General features: G+C 37.9%; 1 protein-coding gene across 3 annotated transcripts in view; it reads right to left on the reverse strand.

Moving 5' to 3' along the window:
- The window catches only part of LOC120304292 (neuroligin-4, X-linked), a 516,091-nt gene that overhangs the window by 415,717 nt on the left and 73,766 nt on the right, over positions 1-26,608 (reverse strand). For 2 of the 3 annotated variants that reach the window (XM_039334679.1, XM_039334681.1), the window contains exon 2: positions 25,289-25,528. The exons of the other annotated variant lie outside the window; for it this stretch is intronic. The gene's annotated coding sequence lies outside the window, so the exon portion shown is untranslated. The remainder of the gene's footprint in view (positions 1-25,288; positions 25,529-26,608) is intronic. 3 annotated transcript variants of the gene reach the window in all.

Genomic DNA, 26,608 nt, shown 5'->3' on the forward strand with positions numbered 1-26,608 from the left:
GCAATAAATTCAGTGTTCTTATTCTGGCAGAAACACTTGATAGTAAATCAGATACATCTCTGCTGAAACACTGGTTATTTCAAATGGAAAAGGTGATAGGTATTCCCCAAACAAACCAGGTTTAAATGTTTGAAAGTACATTTTGTTTTGTAAGATATGATTAGCAGCAATAATAAATCTAATTATGCTATGCATATTTATGTTAGCCAAACCTTGGAGCAGTACTAGAAATCTTCTATCACAATGGCAAGCCCTTTAAGTTTATATTTTCAAAGAAACAATGGAACTCTTGGTAGAAGCACTAGGAATATAACTTGTTATGTGTAAAAAAAGAATTCAGAGTATGAATGTCAGCTTCCATGCATTCCTTCAATTTAAATTTGCACTACTAAAAAAAACTAGGAAACTTTTTTAAAAAAGCATAATTGCAGAACTAACTGATTTTTTGATTTTTTAAAATTTTTTAGTGTAAAAGTGTGACCCAAATATAAAAATGAAAAAAATTACTAATTACTTCTCAACCACCAGTCCTGCTAATAAAAAAAGCCAGAATATTAACAGACACAATGACAGAACACATGGAAGTAATGATGCCTATTGATATTTCTGAATCTGATCTTGAGAAGCAAAGCCAAACTACAAATGACTGGCCAGACTGCTGGACCTATGATCAAAAAAAGAGATTTTTTGCTTGAAAAATGAATGGCTCTGTGTTTGCAAAATGAAACTTGGCTGTACGCCTTGTAGAAAAGTTGGAACTCTTGGAGTTGAAACGAAAATGGGAATGAAACTTTCCAAAGAATGGATCAACAATGAGATACCTATTCTGGCAAAGATAGGAAGCAACAGTTGATCTGACTTCAAAAAAAAAAAAATTGATCACAGAGAATCTGCTGCACATAAAGCAGCACTAAAAATAGTTGCTGAAAGTGAAAAAATGACTCTTGAGAATGTTTTTTTAACGTCATTATCCCATGAAAAAATAATCCCTTGTGTATCATTTTGAAGAAGCAATGCATGATCCTACAAGAGATAAAAATGATAAGTGCACTATAATGGCTTGAAAAGAAAAAGAACATCTACAGAATTTTTATTGGACCTAGGATTGATGTGTGACGCTCTCCAAGAATTATCAGAATTAAATATGGACCTGCAGGATCGCAACGTGGACCTGTACAAGGCAAATAAGAAAATAAAAATACTGGTACAAGTTTTTGAAGAAAGAAGACAGAACTTTGGGCCGTATTATAAATGTGCTATTGCTGCTGTACACAATCTTCGCTTTCATGGAGTTTTACTTCACAAAAAAGATTCAAGAAAGGATCCTCCCATTGACCCAAGCATATTTTATACAAAATTGAAAGATTCAATTGAAAAAAGATTGCTTAATAGCAAAGACGATGAGTTGGCATATTGGTCTTGCATACTTGATCAAAAACATTGGCCTGAAGATGTTAATGCTCAACTGACATTTGGAGAAGTGGAAATTAGAAACTTGTCAGATTGCAACTAAATGAAAGAGAAATTATTTGTGGATTCCATGAATATATTCTCAAAAAGACATATCCAGAAAAACTGTTGCATTTGATATGGACTCTGAATACCATTCCCATTTCTTCAAGTGAGGAACTGCCGGTGATCTGGAAGGATGGGGAGATACGCTTCTATGAGGTCTATTGATGCTAGGAAGTCTCCCTGTCTGTTGCCTCCCAGGATGGACTGGAGTGATTGCATCTTGAATTTTTTGTACGTGATGTAATAATTCAGACCCTTGAGGTCTAAAATTGCCCTCCATCCCCCTGAGGTCTTGGGAACCATGAAGAGGATGGAGTAGAATCCCCTTTCCTTTTGATCTGGCGGTACCGGTTCTATGGCCTGTATTTCCAAAAAATGATGAATGATCTCCTGCATAAGCCCCTGCTTGATTGGATCCCGAGATGTGGGGCAAGTGATGAATTGACCTGGGGGACTGGACAGAAACTTGAGGGACAGACCGTATTGGACAGTCTGTAATACCCAGCTGTCTGTGGTTGTAAGCTCACATCGATAGAAGAAGTGGGTCAGCCTGCCACCTAAGGGGAAGGTGACATGAGAGTCACCTGGACCGCCTGAAGGGATGTCTTGCCCCTCGAAATGGTCATTTGTTTTGATTCTGCTGTCTGGGCCGAAAGCCTGCCCTGTCATATGGGCGGTCTTGTCTGGGCGTGAAAGGACATGAGGGTTGGGTGGCTGCTGGTCCCAAAGCTGGCCGAAAGGACTAAGTAGTGGCACGCTTGTTGGACCGTTTGGTGAGATGAGCCATGACCTTCTGCTTGTCCTTGTTTTCCACAAGGTACGGATTCAGGGCCTCCCCAAAGAAGTGTTTGCCTTGGTAGGATGCGGTTGCGAGACACCATTTGGCCTTGCCGTTGGCCTGCCAGTGTTTAAGCCATAGCATCCTCCTAGCAGTGACGTTGGAGGCTAAGGACCTGGAAGCAAAGTTGGCCGACTGTAGAGTTGTGTCTGCTGCATACTCTGTTGCCACCATTTTGCTTAGGTCCTGATGGGTCCAAATGTCCTTGGGAGGGAGTCTGGCCTGAAGCTGGCAAAGCCATAGGAAGGTGGTCCGGACAAAAAAAGGACGTGCAAGTGGCTATTTTAATTGCCCACGTGGCAGATTGATGGGTCTTTCGGAAGGCTAAGTCCCATTTCCTATCCTCCACTTTAAGCGCCTCAGCCATGTCCCCAGAAACCACAGTCTGGGACATGAGAGGGGTCCAGGCTTCATCCATTTTGATACCTCCAGAGCCTCAGTTAGATCTGTAGAGGTGCTAAATATCTTTTTGTCTGTTGCACCTATGGAGAGGAAAGATGATGGGGAAACCCATTGCTTCTTAACCCCTTTAAGAAAAATAGAAGGGCAGGGAACATGGTGCTGGGCTGCCACGGTTTCGAAGAAGACCGGGTTTAGACTTGCCTCGGATGTGGATTGCAGCTGAGGGAACTGATCAGACTTTATATTGGCCGTCGTGGTGGCTTTGCGAAGCATGGGAAGGAATAAGGCTGGATTGAAAAGGTCTCCTGACATGGAGGATTCAGGGGGAAGCTCTTCCTCCTCTGACAAGTTGAAATCCAGTTGACCACCTCCCGTCAGGGACGAGTAGCCACTAATTGAGGAATGGGCAGGAGATGTGGGTTCCTGATATGGGGAATCCCCATTGGAGGTACATAAGGTGGAATAACAGAGGTAGAAGCCTCCTGTCCGGGCAGTTGATAAGTGCCCGGTCTATAACTTTGGAGAGCAGGGCCTCAAGGCGGCCATCGGAGAAAATATCTCCGAGTTCTGGCTCCCTGAGTCCAGCCGACGTTGGGGTGAAGGTGGCCTCAGGGACCGAGCACGAGGATTCCTGTCCTCAAACTGTGGGCAGACTGGAAGCTGTGTTCTGAACTGTCGCTGGAGGGGCACAATACGTGGTGGGTGCTTCTGCCAAAGACCACATGCCCTGAGTGGAGGTCGAGGGGCCTAGAGGGAGGTCAAAATCAGGGGCCGCCACATGATCCATCTCTGTTCTGGCCTGTCTCTGCGCTCTGGAGAACTCCTTCTCCAGAGCCTGGTGCCTACGGCTGGCTTGCTTCTCTGCCAACTTGGAAGGCTTTTTCAGGGTGATCTTAGCCTTGTTCTTGAGCTTGTCTGCTGCCTCCTGTTGTTGGTCCAATGGATCGGCCCCAACATACAACCCCCGCAGGACCAGCCACAACCCGTTGAAATCAAGCCCTCCTCGGAACGGAAAGTCAGCATGCGGAATAACAGCCTGAGACCAGAGAGATCGAAGAGTAGATGGGATATGGTGGAGTTGGAGGAAGGTGATGAAGATGAGCTACCCTCTCCCCCCAATGGGATCGTTAGGCATGCAATGGTGACTCGGTCACGGCTAAATGAAAGAAGACATCCCCCTCCAGTGCATTTGACACGAGGTCTGGTAACTAAACAACAGCTATGATCAAGACAGAAGAGTCCTGAGAAAGGTGACGATCAGGAGTTGGGGGTGAAGGAAGGTGACGCCCACCGACAACGGACTGAGCAATGGAGCGCTCCCAATGAGATGACAACAAAGAACGCTTTGAGCATGTGCGGGAGGAGGGTGATTGGAACAGACAGCAGACTCCTCAGTATGGTGCACAGGAAGGAAGACAGAAAGGAGAATAATATGGGGTGGGGGGGAGAAGAATCTATAATGCATCCCCAAGGGACGAATGGGCAGGACCAAGGTGAATTTGTGACTCAGGGGGATACTGGAGTAAATCCAAAACCCCCCACCCTCACCCCTTAGGTGCGATCGTATGCAGGGTGATAGAGGAGCTGCACATGGGGGAGGGGGGGAAGACCTTAGTCCTGAATCCACTTAATCCCGAAGCTACCGATCAAGTGGTGTGTGAGGGAATGCGAGCTAGGAACAAAAGAATGTGTATTAAAGGAGACATGCTTGGGTTACATTCTAAACAGCTGGGGCCTATGACGCGCTCTAAGAATCGGAAGCAGATACTTGATAACGGAATGCTTGATAACGGTATATAAGTCTACTCCCTATACTTGCTTTTTAACCCTGACGATGTCAAATGTATTTTGATGAAAGCTTGGTTGATGAATTAAATTTTATTCTCTTAAAGCAGTCTCTTGGTGATCACTGTTTTAATAGTATGGATATTCCAATATTTTATTGATTTTTATCATAGTCACCTTAATATTTGGTAAACAGTGTGTTGTCTGGGTTTACATTTAAAAAACATTCACTAATGGTTTCTATGATCTATAATCCACATAATAGCTTTACTTGATTTCCTCTTTTTCCCATAATGTTCTCTTTTGCCAACCTTAAGTTAATACAATTCTTGTTGTTTTGATAGATAACAATTGGATATAACAATTTTTCTAATATTTCTACAAATAATAATCCCATCAATATAATATTTCTTTTCTATCTAGTCATTCTGGTTGCCTCATCATAGATCCTGTTTACAGTTCTTGTTTACATTTGTTTTTCCCACACTGTTCAAGACGTTCTTGCTGGTTACGATTTTCTCAAAGCTAATTACATTTAAATATTTAAGTCTATTTTTCTCATGTAAGCCATCTGAATACTTTTACCTTTCTTAAGGAATAAATAAGACTAAAAAAAGAAAAAAGAATAAGAGTAAAGAAAAATAAAAAGATAGTATACTACTTAAAATACATGTTCCTCCTAAGCTAATACATATTTATTTCCAAAAGTTTTCCATTCTTTTTACCATGATTAAAATATGTTTAATCTTTAAATATTCCATTTAATAAATCTAGTCATCTAATCTTTTAACTCTTATTCAAAACATTTGTATCCATTGTAGTTTTCTTAAAAGTCAATCACATTTAAATATCTAAAACATTTCCTTTATATAAGCCATGCCATTTTTTTTATATTACTCATATCAAGAAATAAAACAAGAAGAGAGAAGAAAAAGAGAGTACTATGTTACTTAAGGGGCTCATCCCTCTTAAAATAAAATTCATATCCAAAATCGTTCTATTTCTTTAACCATATTCTAACAGGTATTTCTTTTTTAAATATTCACTGATAGGTTCCATCGTCTATTTTCTTAATTTTCACTTTAGCCTTTTTCTTTTGCCCAGTATCTTTTTTAATCAATATGTTCTGCTGAATCAAAAAATCTTTCCATATTCTTGTAGATGTTATTGTTGATATAAAAGGTAAGTCAAGTACAATGTCTTTGTTAAGAAGCTTTTGCCCTTTTAAGTTTGTTGAAAATCTTTTTCTTTCTTTTTCTCTCTGTTTCTCTCTTATCATTTCTTGTCTCTCCAGTTCTCGTAGTGTTCCTGACATCTCTGCAGTCCATTTTGTCCAATCTTTTTTCTTCTCCTCAAATTTGTTTTGTGGTCTTAAAGCAGGGCTTTTCAACCTTTTCACCTATTGTACCACTTTTAGGATATGGCAACATCCGAGTACCACCAGTTGCCTAGCAAGGTGTCAAAAACTTTACTCAAGGAAAAAAGTGATAAAGTACAGGTAGTCCTTGACTTACAACAGTTTGCTTAGTGACTGTTTGAAGTTACAAAAAAGTGCCCCCCAAGCCACAGCCGAGCAAATCACCTGCCTGCCCACCCAGTGGTGCTCTTCCTCCTGCGCGAGGTTTTCATTGTTGTGAGCATTTCTGTTGAGGATTGGCAGCGGGGGTGGGGTGGGATGCTGTTTGGTTTTTATTCCCCTCATCTGCTGGGTGGTTGCAGCAGGTTTTTGTCACTTCACATTACCCTGGGACACTGTGACCATCATAAATATGAATCAGTTGCCAAGCATCTGAATGTAAATCACAAAACCCTGGAGATGCTGCAACATTCCAGCTGATCAGTGCTTCTTCTGGGCTGAGCAGAAGCACCAGGATCAGTGCTGCTTTCCAGCTGATTGGTGCTTCTTCTGGGCTCAGCAGAAGCACCAGGATCAGTGCTGCTTTCCAGCTGATTGGTGCTTCTTCAGGGCTCAGCAGAAGTGCCAGGATCAGCGCTGAGCTCCAGCTGGAGCCTGGTGCTGATCCTGGCGCTTTCACTGAGCCCTGACAGCCCCGAAGAAGTGCTGATCAGCTGGAAAGTGGCACTGATCCTGGCGCTTCTGCTGAGCCCTGAGAGCCCTGCACCTCCAGCCATCTCTTGCTCAGGCTTATGCAGTGCTACCACTGGTTCAGCTCATTCCTCTCCCCTGCTACCACTTTTCTAGGATGGTCATGTACCACCTGCCAGGTGCCAATGTACCACAGGTGGTACCGGTACCATTGATTGAAAAGCCCTGTCTTAAAGTATAAATTGTCTTTTCCAAATCCAATATTTCTTGTGATTTTTTTCCCACTTGGGTTAAGTCATATTTTTTTTTTTTTGTTAGGTTCCATCTTTAAGTTTCTATCCTCAAATTTATGTTCAGTTATCTGTTTTATCTGCTCTTCTCTATTGTTATTTTCTGGGATTTTTTGTTGTAAAGTTAAATTGGACATGATTTGGTTTATATTTTCAAAGTTATTTTGGATTTCTTTGTGGTTTGAAATTATTGTTGTTTTAATTAGTTGCAGCATATCATATATCTCCTCTTGAAAGGTATTCAGTTTTTCTAGATAAGTTCTTTCTGTAAGACTCTTATTTTCCATGATAGCCAAGAATCAAGGTTTTCTTTTCTCTGCAAATAGCTTTGGAGTCACAGTTAAGTAGATATTTGTAATCCAGAGAGTTCAAAAAAAAATTTTTTTCTCAAGTTTATAGCCAGATTGTTTTCTTTTTTGTCACAGCTGTTCTCTATTTTTAGAGCTTTGAAGGTCACAAGCACAGATTAGTTTTTTTCCAGATTTTGCCAAGTCCTGTATGAGAGCCATAGCTGTCATAGTCTTCATCCACCACTAGATGTCAGCACCAGTATATTTTTCAATTTTCAAAATAAACATTTGTCTTTAAAATGAGAATCTTAACCATTCAGCAATTTCAAACTTATCCAAATTTAGGTTTTATATTTATTTCATTTCTATGTGTTTGGTCCTCCATTAAAGATTTAATTTGCCACTTGCGTTAGTAAAAGGGTAGGGCAAAAATCTCCCTCCTTCACTTTTGGAGGTTTTTTGCTTCTTGGGATTTTTTTTCCTTCAGGAAAATTGATAAGTAGGATAGAGAAAATTGATGTTCTTACGCAGATTCAAATGCATTGTTTACAATCAGCTTAAAGTAGTACTTTTTGACTTCAGTTGCTTGTAGCTTAGGCTAGACTCTGAAGTTAGGCTAGCCTTTCTCCTGTTGGTTTCTGGAAGGCTTCTCCCAGACCAATCAGATTGACCACCATCTCTCCATGGTCCACGGGACTTACTTACTTCTTTGCCGCCTCTTTGGGGCAACTTCTGGCCCATTTAGGGTCCCCTAACAGGAAAAAAAATCAACTGAAGGGCACGGAGCCCCAAAATCCCTTGGCTGCTGCAGTACTGCGCAAAACTGGAGGTCCTCTGCAGGCAATAATTTTCTATGTTTGGCATATGGAGAAGGAAGGATGCTTTGGAACAATATGAAACAGGAGGAAGAGCTGAAGACTGAACAACCATAAATAGAAATCTCAGCCCACAGAAGGAAAAGAACCATGAGAAGCATTTTAAGATAAGATAAACTTTATTGTCATGTTTTTACTGTAGGCACAACGGCACACATCAAAAATGAAATTTAGTTGCCCGCTCTCAAAGTGAAACACATACATGACACACATGCTATGTACAACATATGTATAGACCCACACCCCTACATATACATAGCAAATAAATATTAAATACTGTCCATCTTGAATATATAACAGAAGGAAGAAGCTTGAGGTTAATGCTGTATGGAATGAAACTATGGCTGAATCTGGATGTTTTGCTATGGACACCACGAAGCCTCCTCCCAAAAGTAACAAGGAAAACAGGTCGTGAAGAGGATGTGTAGTGTCCCAGATAATCTTACAGACCCTGCTCAAGCAATGCTTCTGTGCTATGTCCTGGATAGGAGGGAGGGAACTGAAAAATGATCTTTTCGGCCATTCTCACCACTCTCTGTACCACCTTCCTGTTTGAAGCAGTGATGCTTCCAAACCAGACTGTGATGCTGTATGACAGGATGCTCTCGATCGTCTCCCTGTAAAAAGTGGTCAGGACAGGGGAAGGAAGATGTGCTTTTCTCATGCAACCAGTTTCTCACTGTTGAGCGATCAAGCCAGCCTACACATTAGCTCCACCCCCAGGAATTTGATGATGGTAACCATCTCCACAGGTGAATCGTTACTGTGGCTATGCCTGCCTTTTCTGAAATCGACAATCTCTTTGGTTTTTCTGGTATTTAAAACTAGGTTGTTTTCCTTACACCAGTTCACCAACCCCTCAACCTCCTTGCAGTAAGCTTCCACCTTGAGCTAAGCACCTTCATTGTCATCCTGAATAAGGCCCACTACTGTTGTATCATCTGCGAACTTCACAAAATGGTTGGTGGAAAACCTAGCACAACAGGGACTCTCCATAGTTTTATGGAAAGTAAAAGTAATGGAGGGGAGAGATGCTTTCAGACTTGCAACTTTCTGTTACTGTAACTTTAACAGCATGCGCAATGTTACAATTCATGGTTTGTGCTTCTTTTCATGACTATCTCAAAGAGCTGACATGGATAAACATCTACAGTGTCTTCTACACCTGCCTCAACTGTTAATACTATATGAAATGCCACAAAACCTATGTCATTGCCAATGCTTTTTTTGTGCTGATACCAAATCTATGAAAAAAATAACCAGAGGTGATTATTGATCAGAGAAACAATCAGAGTTTGTCTCAACTTGTACTCAACATTTTAATTACCATGTACAAATTTCAGGAGCATGTTGAACTCTTGATCCAATAACTAAAGTGGTTTATCAGCAACATTAAGGTAGAATAAAATTACATTGGGGATGGAAGCGCATAATAATTTTAGGACAAACTTTATTCTATCTAAGGGCCAAATGACGCTCATATATTCATGGTGGCCACACAAATTTTAGCCATTTATAATTTTTTATGGACATGTTAGCCTTTTATCCAGGTATTTATAAGCTCATTACAGCTGAAATGGCTTTCTGTAAAATGATTTGTGCAGGGATGTTTTGAAATTGATTTGAAAAGTGATTTCACTTAGATGAATTCACTTAGTATAAAATATGACTGTTGTTAATATTCCTTAGATATCACATAGTTAAATATATTAGTGGGCCATACCTTTCCAGGTCAAGTTTGAAGTATTGGTCCTGGCTTTTAAAGATCCCATTGGTTTGTATTTGGGTTATTTAAAAGACAAATACCATCCATATCAACTTGCTCATCTATTACAGGGACTCAGATTTTAAAGCAATTAAGACATTAAGAATGATACAGCTTGAGATTCTATTTCATACAATATCTTCTCCTCTGTAATGAGGAGGAATAATCTTGGAATAAACTTATCTTGCTTATTTTTTATTATCTGCTTTTAACAGTTTTATTAAGTAGCAATTTGATTTGATGTCTTTGAATTTTGTGATGGGAAATACAAAATATAATACAAAAAATATTCAAAATATAAATTCAGAATGTGGCTGTTATGATCAAACCTTATGATTACTGTCAGGAGTTCAAAAAAGAAACCATTAAAGAACATGCCACAACAGAAGACTGCAATGTTGTAAGGTGTTTAATGTACTAATTATATTTTTTACAATAATAGAAAGAGCAATAAAATAATTATGAGGCATCATGTGTTGTGGTTATGGTGCTTGTGTGCTCTGAGTAAGATGAGAGCTATGCCAGAGGTTCAACTGTACCGTGGTTCTCATCAAAGGAGCCAGAGTATCTTTCCCATAAAAAAATATGGTGAGACATAAATTATAGAAACCCATACTGGCTCAGTTGTCACTCAGGTCAACAAGGATGGTGCTGGCTGTTGGAGTTCCTGGATATTTGATTAAAAATGGGCTACAGGACTCAAGATTGTTGGCTGAGCAACCAGAACCAACTGCTGCAGAATTACTGGAAGAAAGATGTTTACCTATCATAAATGCATAAATAAAAACAAAGAAAAAATTATCTGTTATTCTAGATCAAATCCAACAAGAAGAGGATATTTGAAATGAATACACCAGTTCTGGAAAGAACAACATCCAGAATCAAAAATAACAGAACAGAGGCTAGCAGATCAACTTCTATTTACAATATGAAATCATTATATAATTCTGTTCAAGCTAATGAAGGGAAACAACATTGTACCAATATTTTAAAAAATACTCAATTGTTATAGATTAGGAGACATCTTCTTTTCTATTTAAAATAATGTATGGTTGTTTCCTTTAAATTTTATTTCCAAGAAGATGTTGTCATGGAAATTACATTCTTATTATTCATTGTTTTAATTTGCTTTCTATTCTTTTGGACTGATTAGACTAGTCTACAATTAAAGCAACACATATGTTTGTCTCGGTGTATTTGTGTATGGTGTGTATATATACATGTGTATGTGTTTGCTTTTATTTATTTATTAAAATAGTAAGATGTTATTAAGATAATTCCCTTTATCAAAATACCAAATTACACATGGCTTCACAGCATCATGTTAGAGTGCTACATTTCAGTTGGTCTTACTATACAAAAGAGTATCACTTGCTGCTTGCAAAAATCTTTGTCTTTTCAAAATCCTCTTAAAATAGTATGAATAAAATAGTATGAACATGCAAAGCATTACCTCATTCATTTTAATTCTGAGAAAGATTACACCCAAAATTGTTCACTGACATAGAAGTCCATAGCAAAGAGGATTTCCAGGAGAGAATCATTTTGTAAATGATTTTAAAAATCATTCAATGACAACATCCATAAGCAGAGTTCTAGTACTTGTTCTTAATATCATGTCCTATTATATAATTTTAAATAATCTATTGATACTATACATGTATGAATAAGGATAGTAGTTAAACAGATGGAGAATGTTCAAACTAGGTTTTTCTTAAATCCCTATTCAAAGTGAAGGAAAAAAGAAAAGGAAATTACAGCATTGTCTTTTCAGTGGCTGAAGATCCAAATTTTTATCCTTTTCAATCTAGACCAAATATGTTAGAAATATACTGTACAGGTAGAAAATAAAATCCAGGACTGTATAATAATACACTGATACATTATGATATCCCAGGCTCTTGGAAAAAAATGTGATGAAAAGACCAACATCAGCTAAGGAACTAACAGCTGTAGTGTCATATTATTTTATGAATATATTATTATTATTATTATTTGATTACCAAATAATATAACTTGAATATCATCATCATTGACAAAATCACCAACAGTCAATTGCAAAGCAGCTTTACTTGGAATAGCTTACATCCTGCAATGATACCTTTAACACACTGAACAACAACATTTGCCTATCCCAGGTCCTTGGGAAGGACTCAATAAGTAGATAAAAATGCCAAATCCAGTGTAAACATTTGGCTGACTGTGGGACAAATGACAATAATAATATTAACTCTTGGGTTGCGAAGCAAAAGAATTTACCAAGAGATGTGGTGATTTATTTTGCCAAGAGATCTCTGCGTAATGAAAACATACAAGCTTTTTATAATAAGAGGTTCCAGATTGCTGCCCAAGATGTCATCATTCTAAAGGAAATCCCATCTAAAATTTTAAGAAATAGAAAAGACTTTGCTTTTTTAGCTAATGAATTTAAAACAAGATTGATGCCATTCAGATGGGAGATTCCGATGGGTATTGTTTTGAGCCATGCGGGGATACGTTACAGACTTAACACTGTTACTAAAGCAAAAGAGTTTTATAACTCGGTCCTGGGAGCAGGCTCATCTTCATCTATGATTCAGAAAGTTTTGGATGGCAAAGAGGTGGAACAGCAGTCTGAAGGATTAGGTCTGATGGTTGCTGGAAAGTCACAGGTTGAATGGTCGCGACAAACAGAGATCAAAGAGCAAAGAATGACTCGTGCAGCACATAGACGCAAGGAAAAGGAACAACAAAAGAAAGAAGTCAAAGAATCTTCTCAAGAAAGTGTCTCGTTGCCGGTGGGAGGAGCAAGACCCAAGAGTTCTGCAACACATTCTTCAATGGCAGACCTTCAGGTAGTCTTCTCCAGGCTTCTGGTTAAGGGAGATGGTAAAGTTCCTGATCTGGAATGTTAACGGCCTCAACTCCCCCCAGAAGAGAAAGAAAATCTTTCATTACTTAAAGCAACATAACAATGATATTATTTACTTGCAGGAAACACATATCTTACCTTAAGATCAAAAATATTTAGTCAATGCTCGTTTGGGATCTCATTTTGTATCTTCTGCTCCTGGGAAAAAAGGGGGTGTAGTTATCTATGTTAAGCAAAACTTACCAGTCTGTTTGGTAGAATCAGATCCTCAAGGAAGATATGTTATGATTGAACTTGGTTTATAGGGTAAGAAAATACTTATAGTGGGATTGTACGCACCAAACCAACAACAGGAACAATTTTATAGACTGCTACATCAGAAACTAAGTTCATTGGACTATAGATCTGTGATATTAATGGGAGATTGGAATGGTGTTTTAGATACACAAAGGGATAAAAAAGGATTTTCTACTTTTTTCAAACAGGCTAAATTACCCAAAGCTTTTTTTGATTTGAAAGAGGACTGGGAGCTGAGAGATTTTTGGCGTGAACGTAACCAAGAGGAGAGAGACTTTACCTTCTTTTCAGATAGACATCAATCTTTCTCAAGAATTGACTTTTTCTTGATTACAACTGACTTATATTTCAGGGTAAAGAATGTAAAAATTTTTCCTAGGTCGTTGACGGATCATAGTCCAGTTTGGATGGAGTTGGCTGATGAAAAAGAGGAGAGGAGATCGTGGAGGGTGAATGAGAACTTATTTAAACAAGAAAAGAATGTTCAAAAATTAAAGGAGTATTTAAAGGATTATTTTGCTTTAAACATGCATAAGGGAACTTCAATATCAATGGTATGCAGGTAAAGCTTTTACGCGTGGGATTTTGATGAAAATGAATAATGTCCATAGACAAAAGCAGATTCAGAAACGTAAGGAACTGGAAGATGAGATTAAATTAAAAGAAAGGTCTTTGATTTTAAATCCTACAGATGAAAAGGTTAAAGAATCTATAAAGTTGCTAAAAACACAATTCAATATGTTGATGGTGGATCAAACCGCAACTAATTTATTGTTTATGAAACAAAATACATTTTGCAATGCTAATAAACCAGGGAGATGGTTGGCTTACCAATTAAGAAAGAAACAGAGACAGAGAATTATAGATAAAATAAATTATAATGGGAAATTAGTGTATCAGAAGGAGTTGATCAAGAAATCTTTTTTAGATTACTATTAAAAATTATATAAGAGTACTAATGTACAAACTTTAGATATAAATAATTACTTAAGTGAGGCCAACTTCCCCAAATTAACAGAAGATCAGAAACAAGAAATTAATGGTCTAATTACCAATGAGGAAATTGTGACAGTTATTAAGCAATTAAAATTAGGTAAAGCACCGGGTACGGATGGTTTGACATCCATTTATTATAAAACCTTGGTAGAAGAAATGTTTCAACCTTTATGTGAGCTTTTTAATAATATACTACAGGGCTCAGAGATTCCTCCGTCATGGCGTAGAGCTTTTATATCTTTGATTCCAAAAGAGGATCAAGATCTCACTTTACCAAAGAATTATAGGCCTATATCTCTTTTAAATGTAGATTATAAGATTTTTGCAAAAATTTTAGCTAATAGGCTTATGAGGGTTTTGCATCAGCTTATACATAAGGATCAATCGGGTTTTATAACTGGTAGGTATATGAAGAATAATGTTAGACAAATTATTAATTTATTAGAATATTTAGATAAGAATAACCAAATCTCCGCAGGGCTGATATTTTTAGATGCTAAAAAAGCTTTTGATCAATTGAATTGGCAGTTTATGTTAAGATTAATTGAGGAAATGAATTTTGGAGAAAAAATATCACAAGGTTTTGGTGCTATATATCAAAAACAAACGGCACAACTTATTGTTAATGGGGGTTTGTCAGAGGTTTTTACAATAGAAAAAGGTACAAGACAGGGATGTCCATTGTCACCGTTACTGTTTGTTTTAACTCTGGAAATTTTGCTGATCAAAATTCGAGAGTCGCAGGAAATAAAAGGAATAGAAGTTAACAAAAAAGAATATAAATTAAGAGCTTTTGCAGATGACTTGGTGGTTACTTTGTCTCAACCTACCTATTCTGTAGTAAATTTATTACAACTGATTTACCAATATGGACGGGTTTCGGGTTTTAAAATTAATAACAATAAGACTAAAATATTATCTAAAAATATGACTAATTTGGATAAGCAGATTTTGGTTAATCTGACAGACTTTGAAGTTGTTGATAAGATAAAATATTTGGGGGTTACCCTATCTGTTTCTAATGTAAAATTGTATAAAAACAATTATGAAAGGCTGTGGGTCAGGGTACAAAAAGACTTGAAAAATTGGGAGAAGTTACAGTTATCTCTTATGGGAAGAATTGCAGTGATTAAAATGAATGTCCTGCCAAAATTTCTCTTTTTATTTCAAATGTTACCTATTTTAAAGAATGAGGTTAATTTAAATGAATGGCAGAAAGGTATTAACAAATTTATTTGGGCAGGGAAAAAACCAAGGGTAAAGCTTAAAATTATGCAAGACTTCCGTGAGAGAGGTGGACTCAAGGTACCAAATCTGAAATTATATTATGATACTGTGGCTTTAACACTAATTAGTGATTGGGTTAATTTAACAAATGTAGAAATACTCCATTTGGAGGGTTGGGATTTACTTTTTGGATGGCATGCCTATCTAATTTTTAATAAAAAAGTGGACCGGGTTTTTAAATCTCATATTATAAGGATTTCTTTACTTCGGGTTTGGAGGAAATATTATAAAAGTGATTTTTAAATACCATTATGGGCTATACCTTGGCATGCGATAGAGGGGATAAGGAGAGGAGTTAAGATGGATAGGGTTTCTTATACACAACTACTTAGATGGGATGGTCAAAATTGGCAGTTAAAATCTTTGGAAGATTTAGTACATGAAAATATTACCTATTCATGGTTTCAGTATAGACAAATAGTGGATAGATGGAAGATGGATCGTAATATGGGCTTGCTTAGAGAAGATGAAAATCTTTTTAAACAAGTAAAAGATCAAAGGCGAACCCATATTAAGAGAATTTATGGGGTTCTAGTAGAACTGGATTCAGAATCAGAACTAATCAAAGATTGTATGATTAAATGGGCACAAAATTTTGGTGAACCAGTTCTACTGGATACCTGAGAAACTATCTGGGTGAGGAATGTTAAATTTACACAAGCCCAGAACTTAAGGGAGAATTTTTACAAAATGTTTTATAGATGGCACCTTGATCCACAAAAAATGTCTCTTATGTATCCTGACCTACAGCCTAAATGTTGGAGATGTGGTTGTTTGGATGCTACTTATTATCATATTTGGTGGTCGTGTAAAAATATAAAAGTCTTATTCAAAGAATTTTTAGAAAGAGGGTAAAATTTACCCCACAATTGTTTTTGTTAGGTATTGTTACTGATTGTGATGCTAAGGAAGTTATATTGATGTTAAATTTGATTACAGCCGCTAGGCTGTTAGTAGGGCAATATTGGAAGAAGGAATCCTTGCCTACCTTGCAAGAGTGGTTTTTAAAAGTTTCTTATTTGGCGGAAATGGCAAAGATTTCGGCTTTCTTAAAGGAGCAATCGCAAGAGAAATTCTTTGCAGTATGGGAAAAATGGATAAATTTTATACAATATAAATTGGATATAAAAAATATCATTTAGCTTTTTAATAATTTGTATATAAACTTTAATATTTTATAGATTGTACTTTTTTATATCTCTTTTCTTCTTTCTCTTTTCTTTTTTTTATTATCTCTTTTTCTTTCAAGTTTTTCTTTTTAATACTTATGCTTTTTTCTTACATATATTTTATTGTTAATTACTTTATAAGTTGTTTATGTAAGGTATTTAGATATATTTATGATTTATACTTTTTCAATTTTTTTAAGATTCTTAAAAATTTTAATTAAGCCTATATTCAGCTCTGGGAAGGTCGGGGGGGATGGAGAGGGAGGGTTGGGGTGGGTGGGTTAGGGTTGTTTTTTTGTTTTTTGCTTTTTGTAAAAATATTTAAAAATTTTCAATAAAATAATAATAATAATAATAATATTTTTCCTTGCGATATATTTAGCACAAAATAGCAAAAAGAAAATACAGTACAAATGCTATTTAACTAGTTAGCTATATCCTTGCAGGAAAGGAATATAGATAATGAAGAAAAGAAACAGAATATTTATTATTCATGGCAACTCCCTGGTAAGAAAACATGCTGTCTCAGTGCTTTTCTGTAATAATAGAGCAAAACCTGTTAAAAGATTTGCTTGACAGCTCTTATCATCCAGCCAAACACATAAAATTTAAAAATGTCACCCTGTGTTTAATTACATTTTGTACATCAGTGAACTTTCAAAAAATTTAATTCAATTCAGCATCTTTGTTCCAGGAGAAGAGAGACTCAAGAAACAAAAAAGTAATTTTAGAATATTAAAATTATACTAAATTCTACAAACATTATTCTCTTTGCTGAAAGTTTTCAACTATTATAAAACATTGTTAGACAATGACCTAAAAGTGCTATTAGCAGACAGATTGTAATACTAAAGTGGAATAAAGTAGAATAAAGTAGAATAAAATGAAGAATAAAGTAGACTAGTAATATTTATGATGAAAAAAAAATCATTATTCAAATAAAATGATGTGTCTGCATAATTCCTGGAAGAAAGCTGTGTTAACAATATGCGACTGACCTAATGCATATTTAGAAACATTGTATGAAGCAAAACTCTCTTCATTGTATGCCTGTGAGAAACTAACTGAATGATATACAATGTAGATTCCATGCGAGCTTCTTTGTTCCTGAGAAAAGGAGAGCTATAAAAATTGTAGTTTGGACCCGCCCCTTTGTTCAGAATTTGCTGATGTTAACCGGCTTCTGAACCTTGCGTAAATAAAGCTCTCTGTTACACCTTTTGGAATTCGTAAAAGTCCTTTCATTTTCCACAAGATTTCTCCACCAGGACTTTTAGGAAGAGGTATTTGACCTTCCAGATGGATTGCCCTGGTGGAGAGACCCTCTCCTAAAAGATGACTGCTCCAAGCCAGCTCCACGGCTTTTGTCTGCGGGGAGACCTCGATGGGAGGAAAGGGAATTTTTCCATCAGTGAAGCACTCCAGTCAAGGATCCGCTGAGGGTGACAGACAGGTCTTTAATCAACAAAGGAGTCTGGAACTCCTGCAGGCAGGTATTGTAAAAGGGAAAACCGGATCCTTTTTGGATCGGAAGAGGGGTTTGATCAACTCCTAGAAGACAATGCGGCATTGTTAAGTCTTCATAGGTAGGATTGTGTGGGTGGTTAAACCATCGCAGTTCCTGCAGAGTGACCATTGGAATGTCTGGTGCCTGAGGTCGATGGTAGTGTATTAGAGAAAGGAATGGGAGGGAAACAGTCAAAGAAGGGCGTTGACCAAATGCCACTTCAGTGCATGTTAGAAAATTTCAAAAAGAGTTTTTCTAGGGATTATGGAGACCCAAAACCAAATCCAGCCATGTTAAAAAGATTATGTGAATCTGAATGGACCACTTTCGGCATAGGTTGGCCCAAAGAGAGATCGGCGAATCCTGAACGAGTTCATCAAATTGTGACTGGAAATGGTCATTGGGACCAATACCCCTATATTAACCAGTGGCAGATCAATATTGCAGAAAGACCTCGATGGTTAGCAAAGTGTCAGATAGAATGTGCTAAGATATATTTGACAAGCCAAAAAAGCCAAACCTCAAAAAAGCTAAGATTTTCAGCCAGGGAGGAAATTGCCAGACTCCCCCCCCCCCCATGTTCCTAGAAGAGAAGAAGGGAGAATAAATCAGCAAACTCCACCCCATCTAGTTGAAAGAAATGAAGTCCAATTTCAATCAGTAGCTGGTGAGGAAAGAAAAATAAAAACAGATGGAACCATTCAAGAGAAAGATAAGGACTTGGATAACGATGAAAGCAAAACATCAGTTTCTGACCGAACTAGAAGTAAAACAGGGATCAAAACAGAAGAAAATATAGCCCCTCTAAGAGAAGTTTTGGTCCTTGGACCAGACAACACCAATATTTCAATGCTCCAATATGTTCCCTTTACCACCACTGATTTACTTAATTGGTGACAGCAATTTGGACCATTTTCAGAAAAACCTCAAGAAATAATAGATTTATTCTCAAACATTATCCAGACCCATAATTCCTCCTGGGACGATATACAACAACTTATCTCTACTTTACTAGATGTGGAAGGCAGAGAAAGATATAAATTAGGAAAACTGAAAGTGCTGGCCAGACAGCATCCAGAGGGAGGAGTTAATTATGAGACACACAGAAATACAGATGCTGTGGAACAGAGACCAGACTGGAATGCTTATAATGTTCAACACCAGACTTTGTTGCGAAGTTATCAGATGTTGTGTTTAGAAGCTTTGAGGGAAGCAGCCATCCGTCCAGTTAATTATGCTGCCGTAACTAATGTTTGGCAAGAAAAAAATGAGTCCCCAACTGCTTTTCTCAGCCAATTGATAGAAGCTTATAAAATAAATACAGGTCTTGATATGGAGTTGGTTCAAAATTGCCCACTCCTAATTGAAAGATTTATTACCCAGAGTGCCCCGGACATAAAGAAACAGACAGAAGGGGCCTTAGGGAAGAATATAGCAGAGATTATGGAAATCACCCAAAAGGTGTTCCATAATCATGACAAGGAGGAGGAACGTAAATCAGATCAGAAAAAGAAAAAGAAAGTTGAAATGTTAGCAGTGGCATTGGGAGGAATGTGAATCGGACCCAACCAATGTGCCATCTGTAGACAGGAAGGACACTGGCAAAGGGAGTGCCCCCAGAGGAATGGCCAACCCAGGGGACAATCTCACCAGTATGGAAGAGGAACAGGGTTTAAAGGGACTTTCCAGAGAGGCAACAGGAAAAGCTTCAAAGGAAGACGGCATCCAGTTTATCCCAATCAGACAGAGGAAAGAGAAGAAAACATAGCTGACATGGAGTGGGAAAACTGAAGAGGACAGGGTTCTATAGCCCCACCCCCAGAGCCCATTGTTAAAATACGGGTGGGAGGACAGGTTGTCCCGATGTTAGTTGACACAGGAGCCACCAGATCTGTCCTAAATAAATCTATTGGCAAGCAATCAAAGCAGACCATTCAAATTCAGGGAGTATCTGGAGAAACTCAAATCAGACCACTCCTGGAACCCCTAACATGCCAAGTGGGACAAGGCATTATTAAACATCAGTTTCTATATACTCCAGAATGTCCCATTCCGTTATTAGACAGAGATTTACTCACCAAATTGAAAGCGACCATATCTTTTGATCATGGAAAACAATTAATGCAAGTGCACTACCCAGTGGAAGAAATATGGCGCTTGATGATAATGACAGAGAAAGAAACAGGAAATTCTAATTGGCAGCAATTTAATGTCCCACTCCTGTGGGCAGAGGATAATCCCCCTGGATTTGCAAAATATGCCACGCCCGTTATGGTGGAACTAAAGCCACAGGCATATCCTGTTAGGGTGCCTCAACGATATTGTACTCCAGAGGCTGCAATTGCCATTCAAGAATTAATCCAAAAATATTTGATAGCAAAAATCATTAGAAAAATTCAGTCACCCTGGAATGCTGCAATTTTGCCTGTTCTTAAGCCTGATGGACAGTGGAGACCAGCACAGGATCTACACCCCATTAATAATTTGACCCTAACCCTACCCGCAACTGTTCCTAATCTATATATTCTTTTGAGCACAATACCTGCATCTGCTAAATGGTTTTCAGTTGTAGACTTAAAGGATGCATTTTTCACAATACCCTTAGCTGAGAGTTGTCAGCCAATCTTTGCATTTGAATGGGCTAATCCAAAAACACAGGTTAAGACTCAATATACCTGGACCAGGCTACCACAAGGCTTTAAGACAGTGGTTCTCAACCTTTTTAATGCCGCAACCCCCAACCGGTCGTAAGTGGAGGACTACCCAACCAGTCATAAGTCGAGGACTTTCCCTGCCCGGGAGCGCCACGCATGCGTGGTGCTGCTTCCTGCACCGGCCGAGGCATAGCTGGCAAGCAGCAGAGATGGAGCAGGCCGACCACCAGTTGGGCCACCAGCTGGCCCAGCCCAAGGGAGGTAAGGCACCCACCAGAAAAGGGGAAAAAATGGCAGACAGCCTTGCTTGGCGACCCCCGTGAAATGTCGATCGACCCCAAGTGGGGTCGCAACCCATAGGTTGAGAACCGCTGCTTTAAGAATTCACCAACGTGCTTTGGTCAAGCTCTAGCCCAAGATCTTGCTTATCTGAAATTAGTTAGATAAGAGGATTGTTGCCTTCAATATGTTGATGATGTTCTGGTAACTGGACAAAACAGGAAGGATTGCTTTGAAAACACATCCAGACTGCTCCAATTGTTACAAGACTGTGGTTACAGAGCATCCAAAAAGAAAGCACAATTAGTTCAAAAGACTGTAATGTATTTAGGCTATGAACTTTCACAAGGACAAAGAACTTTGGGCCCCAGAGAAAGCAAGCAGTGTTACAGATTCCCATCCCCCAAACAAAACAGGAAGTTAGAGCCTTTTTGGGAATTACAGGCTTCTGTAGAATTTGGATTCCTAACTTCGCTCTCACAGCTAAACCATTGTACCAAGTTTTAAGGGGACCAGAAAAAGAACCTCTTTTGTGGCAACAGGAACAAACCCAAGCGATGAAACACCTACAACAGGCTCTCACCACAGCTCCAGCCCTAGAACTACCTGATATATCTAAGCCGTTTTCACTTTATGTTGATGTGAGACAAAATGTAGCTTTAGGAGTCCTTACCCAAAAACAGGGAAGTTGGAATCGCCCGGTTGCTTATCTGTCAAAGCTGCTACACATGGCTTCGTGGGGGTGGCCACAATGTTTAAAAATTCTAGCAGCAGTTATGATGTTACTGCAGGAGGCAAACAAGTTAACCTTTTCAGCGTCGTTTATACTAGTCATGCCTTGCAGACAATCATTGATAATAAGGGACATTTATGGATCAGCATTCAAAGAATGCATAAGATACAGGCTCTTTTATTAGAAAATACACAAGTTACACTGCAACAGTGCTCAACTCTCAATCCAGCAACTTTAATGCCAATTCCTGATTCAACTATGTCTGTACATGACTGCATGCAAATAATAGAACTACAATATTCTTGCAGACCTGACCTTACAGACCAACCCTTGTATAATACAGACTTTCAGTGGTTTACTGATGGATCTTGTTTTATGGATAAAGGAATTAGATACTCTGGTTACGCAATAATTTCTCAAACTGCAACTGTAGAGTCAGCAGAATTACCTAGTCAAGCAAGTGCACAATTTGCAGAATTGTATGCCCTAACTAAAGTTGGCTTGAAACTCAACATTAAGAAAACCAAAATCATGGCATCCGGCCCTCCCAATTCCTGGCAAATCGATGGGGAAGAAGTGGAGGTAGTGACAGATTTTATTTTTCTGGGCTCCAAGATCACCTCAGATGGGGACTGCAGCCAAGAAATTAAAAGACGCTTGCTCCTGGGGAGGAAAGCTATGGCAAATCTAGACAGCATTCTAAAAAGCAGAGACATCACCCTGCCAACAAAAGTGCGTATAGTCCAGGCCATGGTTTTCCCAGTTGCAATGTATGGCTGTGAAAGTTGGACCATAAGAAAGGCTGAGTGCAAAAGAATTGAGGCCTTTGAACTATGGTGCTGGAGAAGACTCCTGCGAGTCCCTTGGACTGCAAGGCGTTCAAACCGGTCAGTCCTAGAAGAGATCAACCCCGACTGCTCTTTAGAAGGCCAGATCCTGAAGTTGAAACTCAAGTACTTTGGCCACCTAATGAGAAGGAAGGATTCACTGGAGAAGAGCCTAATGCTGGGAAAGATTGAGGGCAATAGAAGAAGGGGACGACAGAGAATGAGATGGCTGGATGGAGTCACTGAAGCAGTAGGGGTGAATTTAAATGGACTCCAGAAGATGGTAGAGGACAGGAAGACCTGGAGGAACGTTGTCCATGGGGTCGTGATGGATCGGTCACAATTAACAACAACAACAACAATGCCCTAACTAGAGCATTAGAAATAGCTGCAGGAATGATTTTAAATGTATATACAGACAGTAAATATGCATTTTTGACTATCCACACACATGCAGCAATCTACAAAGAAAGAGGATATTTGGACTCCACAGGCAAGATTATCCAATATGCAACTTTAATTAAAAGACTTATTAAGGCAGCACAATTGCCATCTAAAGTTGCAATCATCCATTGTCCTGGACATCAAAAAGACTCAAGCCTTATTACTCAGGGCAATAGGAAGGCAGACAAAGAAGCCAAAAGAGCTGCATTAGAAGGTCCCCCTCTACAGTCAGACATCACAAGGTTCATGTATTTAGACACTTACTTAGAACAACTTGATCCTACATATACGAAAGAGGAAAGCCAAAAATTGCAACAGGATGTACAAGCCGAACTAGTTAAAGGCTGGTACACCCTGCCAGATGGACGCATTGCTGTCCCTTTGGTGCTCACCCGCCCACTTATTTTCCAGGCACACAAGCAACATCCTTTAGGAAAAACTGCATTATTACAGCAACTTGAACAATTTTTCTATCTTCCCTTTGCTTCTTCGCTAACAGCACAAGTATATTCTCAATGTTCCATTTGTGCCCAAACCAATGCACGCCAAGGACAAGTAATACCACCTGGCAGACAACCAATTGCTTATTTTCCAATGGACTATGTCGTTGATTTTACTGATATGCCTAGAAGTAAGAAATATGTAGCCTTGTTAGTTATAATTGCTACCTATTCAGGATGGATTGAGGCATTTCCAACTGCATATAAGAAAGCTATACAGGTTGCCAGAATATTTCTTAAAGAAATTATTCCTAGATTTGGTTGCCCTTCTAGGATTTCATCAGATAATGGCCCTGAATTTGTACACCAAATCAATCAGACTTTAGCCCAAGCATTAGGAATTAAGTGGAGATTTCATTATGCTTTTCACCCTCAATTGGCTGGTAGAGTGGAACGTGCTAATTGGACAATTAAAACACTTATTACCAAATTTTGTTTGGAAACTCATCTACATTGGCCAGATGTTTTGCCTATGGTTTTGTATGCAATCAGACTGCCCCCCCATTAAATTACAACTTAGTCCTTATGAGCTCATGTTTGGCCGTTCCCCTTGCCTATTTAAACCTGGCAGTCAAGGCTGTTTTCATCAGTATTGATATATTGTGTGCTCCCTCCCCCATATTCCAAATCATAAACAACTGGAGTTCAGCCAAGCCACCTAATAACCTTTAGGTATACTTACTAATAATCCAAAACTTATGAGAGTGGCTGTCATGCCTCCAGCATAAAGTTTGTGTATGTAGTTTGTGTAGTTTATTGCTATTATTGTTCTCTGGCATATGTTAAGCCACATCTACTGGCTGGGGACAAACCTTTCAATGTTTAGAATGTTGGTTTGGTAGCATTTTTGACCCTACTAAGGACCCTTACACCCTGAGAAGCCTGACTCCATTTTGTGACATTCTGAGGTAATAGAGGAATCCAGCTTAGTCTATGACACATGTTTTTTTACAGATAAAATCTATAGCCTATACACAGCATTGTTGTTTTACATTACCCTGTTTTTTAATAAAGTATCAAGATTTGCATTTACAGTCTGACTTATTAAAGGATAGGAGGGTTTAGTTGCATGTCGAGCTACACACAGGCTAACATGTAGTGAGGGCAGAACAGTGACCAATAAAAGAAAGTGATTCTATTATATAAGTCTGGCAAGTGTTCAAACTTAAAATCAGAATGGTATTTCTAAAGACTTAATTTTTCTCCCTCTTTCAACATTTTTACCATTTTTATACAATATAGTTTATTTTCAATTCTAGAAACAAGTCCAGTTTTATATCATAATACATGTGTTGCAATGTTGAAAATTTAACCAATAATGGAAAATCCTACAAACATTTCCAAATTTCTTAAGGACTGTAAACTGCATTTTCTTTGAGGAAAAAATATTACAGAAGTGTTGAACTATAACACTCCATTGAAAAGGTGTAACCTAAACTCCTAAACATCATAGAAATTGTACAAAAAAATAAGCACATTAACTCTCCTGACCATCAATGTGGCTATTAGTACCTTTGCTGCTATTATTATATATTCATCTGTGTTTGAATGGTGCATTAAATTTAATACATCAAAAATATTTTAACAAAGAGATATATTGTAAAGACTGTCAATAATGAAAATTATAGGGACTTGCATTTATATTCTTAAAACAAACAAGCCCATAACATGCTGCCATTCAGCTCATTGATTTAATATATTATGGTTCTGTCAACATCCAAGTTGAGAATCCAAATAAAACTCTAGGTTCATTCAATTTCTGAAAATCTTACTATTTATTGAATACCCTGCATGGTAATGTTGAAGCAAAATTAACTCTGAGGTTCCAACACCAAATCATAGACTTAATAATTTCCCCAGCCAAATCCCCAACATCTTATGAAGTCCATATAAACAAGTTCACTTTGTTTTGGGAACTGTCTGCTTCAAATCCATACCTGTTATGATGTCCTTGAAAAGGTTTCAGGCTCTCACGGTCTTCAGTGGAATTGTAGAAGATTTGTTTCTTGATATAACCCACTCGAAAGTTACATCTTCCCCCTTTCTCTAAAGGCAAGTTGAAATGCAAAGGCATGTAGCTGCCAAAGTTTCATCCTTGATAGGTTTGTTGCAGAGTCAGGCAGATGGTCTGACTGGATTTGGCATTTTTATTCACCAATCGAGTCCTTCCCAATAACCTGTAATAGGCAGATGTTTATGTATAATGGTGTCAGTATCCTTGTTCTGAGTAAAGCTACTTTTTGCAATTTACTGATGGCGAATTTCTCAATGCTGATGGTGTTTAAATGGTACACCATTTGTTTTGGGATTGCGACCAAGGCATTATTATTATTGGTACTTACTTTGCTTTCTTTTGCCACAGTCAGTTTATTTCTATTTGCATCTTTCTGTATTTTGTTATTATATAGATTAAAATATATATTTAATTTTAAAAATGTTATATAATCACCTTAATAGTTTTATAACAAATTTTATTATATGTTTATTACCTATGTTCCCCCAAAATAAGAGCAGGTCTTATATTAATTTTTGCTCCAAAAGACGCATTAGGGCTTATTTTTCAGTTAGGGCTTATATTTGGAGAAATACGGTACTAAATGGATCCATCTGGCTGACAATCTTAATTGTGGCTTATTTGGAGGGTGGGGCTTATATTACAAGCATCCTAAAAAGTCATGCTAGTGCTTATTTTCCAGTTGGGTCTTATTTTTGGGGAAACACGGTATGTATTATATAAAATTATATAATACACTATAATAATTTAGATAGATAGATGATAGATAGATAGATAGATAGATAGATAGATAAATAGACAGTCATATAGTTATAGATATAAATATAGATATAGATATATAGATATTCAAAATTTTGTGGCTGACAAAGAGTTAGTGGGAGACTAGTATTGCTATTTCAAGCTCTTTAGCTCTCATCAGCTAGTCATACCCCTCTGAGATTTGAATCTGGGCAGCTTGCATGTTAGGCAGCTATATTAACCTTTTGAGCCACAGGTTCTTCCTTACTCCAGTCAGCAGAAATCAGGGAGGATATATATCTTTTCTGTTGGGTGGAGCAGACTGTTTTATATTTGGTAGACCGGGTGCTCCACCCAACAGATGATATATATATATATATATATATATATATATATATATATATATATATATATATATAGAGAGAGAGAGAGAGAGAGAGAGAGAGAGAGAGAGAGAGAGATTTAAAGAGACTGCTGTTGTGTGCGTTGAACTACCAACTCTGAA

This window comes from Crotalus tigris, unplaced genomic scaffold, assembly GCF_016545835.1.
Source record: "Crotalus tigris isolate CLP2741 ecotype Arizona unplaced genomic scaffold, ASM1654583v1 scf7180000017633.3093840, whole genome shotgun sequence".
Lineage (NCBI taxonomy): Eukaryota > Metazoa > Chordata > Lepidosauria > Squamata > Viperidae > Crotalus > Crotalus tigris.